Below are 3,370 nucleotides of genomic sequence, written 5' to 3' on the forward strand. Positions count from 1 at the left end.
AATAAGGAAGGCAATAATTTCAACTAAGCATATAAGAGCAAAAAAACAAGTAAGAGGTAGAACAAGTGTTAACAATGTCAAATAAAGCATGTAAGGGTAGATTAACACATGTAAGAGTTGATTAACAATGAGGGATATAACATGTTATGACAATTCAATTAAAGGCATGGAAAGAGTCTAAATAATCTAAACCGGTCAAATACCACATATAGCCTTGTACCTACTCGTCACCTTGCGTATGCGGCTTTCATATAACACAAATAGCACAATCAATCCCAAATCCTAACGGGTAGTTCCCCACACAAAGTTAGGCAAGATACTTATCTCAACTAAGCTAACTCAACCTTCGGAGATAGCTTTTCCCCTAAAATTTGCCTCCACATAGCTCAAATCTAACCAAAAATGACTTATTATCATCAACCAATGCAAGAGAAAACAATTACAATAGATAAAGCTTTGATCTTTACAAAATTTCCAAAAAGTCAACAAAAGTCAACCCTTGGCCCACTCGGTCAAAACTCGGGTCCAAGGGTAGACACCAACTACCCATAACCCCACGAGTCTATGTATGTATTTTGTTCCAAAATCCAAGTCCAAATCGACTCTCAAAACTCAAATTCTCATTTTTCGAAACTTAGGCAAAATTTCACTTTGATTCACATAAATTTGATGTCAAATCTAAGATATAATCATGAAATATAGTTGGAAATTGATTAGAATCACTTACCCAATGTTTATAGATAAAACTGCCTTCTCCAAATTGCCTCCTACCGAGTCTAGGGTTCTAAAATATGAAAATGAGACTAAAATGCCAACTTTCTAACCTTTTATTCAGTTGCAGGTGTCGCAATTGTGACACTGGGTTCACAATTGTGGCGGATGCCTCGCAAATGCGGCACTGACAGCCTATGTGGGAAGTCGCAAATGCGACATGGGCTTCGCAGTTGCGAAGCCTGCTTTCCACGCAAAAGCGACAAAGATGTCGCAAATGCAAAACTACCACATCTCAAGTCATCTTCGCAATTGCGACCCAGGCATCGCAATTGCGACACCAGAGACATCAGTACACCAGCAGTTCAGATTCAGTCCAAAACCATTCCGTGATGCATCCAAAACACATCCGAGCCCTCGAGGCTCCAAACCAAACATCCACACAAGCCTAAAGACATCATACGAACTCGTGCAATCAAAACACAAAAATAACATCTAGAACTACCAATCGGACACCAAAATGAATGAATTTCAAAGTAAAGTTCAAGAACTTCTAGAATAGGAACTAAGCATCCGAATCCTATCAAATCAACTCCAAACAATACAAAATTTTGCAAAAACGTTTTAAATAATGGTCTATTCCAAGTACCAAAATCCCATTGCGAACCTGATAGACAAAAGTCAACCTACGATTAAACTTCTAAACCTCAAATTGCCAATTTTTGGCAAAACAACACAAATCAACCTACTAATTTCCAAATTCGATTTCGGGCATATGCCCAAGTCCAAAATCACGATATGAACCGCGCTCGTGGCTGTGCATGTCTGGCAGAGTATTTTGTCTCTTGCGTGATCGTATGCGCACTGGGGGTCTCTCATGCACGGTCCCGCATCTGAACTTTGCTCCTGCTCAACTCTTTATTTCTCCCATTAAGTGCATTACTTGTTCGTTGACCCCCGAACACGATCCCGACTTAATTCCTTGGGATTTTACTCAGACTTCAAAGCTCCAAATAGCTCGAATTATCTCCACAACATTTGCATAACTCGAAATCACTCCTACAAGGCATAAAACACACACTCAGTGCAAAACAATACCATTTAAAGCTCAAACACTAATAAAATGCAGTGAATTAGAGTGCAATAAGTGACCAAAATACGCAATTATAGCCTCCCGTCAACACCCCACACTTAAACTATTGCTCGTCCTCGAGAAATCAAACTACACTTCACATAGAACATGACCGTTGGTTTTCAACAACTCTCATAACTCATCACACCAAGACTCTTTAAAATAGATTAAGTACAATATCGTAACATCTTAACCTCGAGATTTGACTCAAAAGCACCACGCATTATTAATAACCCGCTCATTTACTCTAGCCTAGAGGTCAATGACATTAACTTTCCTTCATGAATTAAGTGGCCTCACACAACAATAGAGAGTAGTTCCACACACGATAGAAATTAAGAACAATTAGGAACTCAAGATAGAAAGAATTCACTCACTCTCAAAAGTAACATTCATATGCTACAAAAGACATACCATAGGCTAGCCCGTAGTGTACTACTCTACTAATTGAGCTCATCCAGTGAAGAATCAAGTAGGACTTTACTTGGTTGTAATGTAGGCCGCAGGACGGGTAGGATACATTTAGATATAAGAGTGACTACACCTCCCTGAGCACTTTAATGCATACATTTCATTGTTCAAAACCCCACACTTACATCAAACCAAAACTCCACCTTCACGACAATATACATCAACTCCCTACTCCTTTAAGCACAATTACATCGAGAGTCACCACTATCAAGGAATATTTTGCACAATAATACAACTATATTTTTTTCTTTTCTTTCCTTATTCAATTCAAGTGGCTCTTATTTTTTTAAACCAGTGCACCTATCTCCTTATTTCAATAGTTCTACTCAAAAGCCAAACCAACCACCCCACACTTCAACTTTTACAAAGTTCATAACAAATTCAAGTGCTCACAAGAGGTATAAGGTTCAAATAGATGGTCAATTCAAAAAATTGGTTAGGGCTTGTAATGTGGTTGTCAAAGAAACAAGATTACAGGCTCAATGGGATTAACTAATATACATAACCATTAGGTGGGTACAAGCATATAACTGGCTCAACAAAGAAATGCCTATATCACTTCCAAGACTGAATACAACTACTATTTATCTTTGCACATACACAGGGCAAGTTCTAGACATCAAATGCAATGCACAAAATACCACAAGAACTCACACACACATTACACATAACTCACTCAGGATTGGACTATCAAGACACTCTAGTCAAAGCAGTTAAGCAAAGTTAAGATCATACACTTTAAGGTACTTATGCAGGAGTCAAAAATTGAGCCTTAGCGTCACAACTAAAGCACTCACTATTCTCAAGGTATAATAGAGTCAAGAGATATTGCCTTCCATTCAAATCATAGCACAAGGTTTCCTATTCCTACCAAAATAAAAACTAACTACACTCGGTTCAATCAAAACCCTTGGAAAAGAACCGCGGCACAAAGAAAAACCAAGGATGAATTAATACACTACCTACAAAAGGGGGAATACCGCATAATCGATATGCGGACCGCAGAACGGTCGCATACCCAGACATCGGTGCCCAGTTCCGGAGGGCCATTTTGCG

Source organism: Nicotiana tomentosiformis, chromosome 9 (genome assembly GCF_000390325.3).
Source record: "Nicotiana tomentosiformis chromosome 9, ASM39032v3, whole genome shotgun sequence".
NCBI classification, from domain to species: Eukaryota; Viridiplantae; Streptophyta; class Magnoliopsida; order Solanales; family Solanaceae; genus Nicotiana; species Nicotiana tomentosiformis.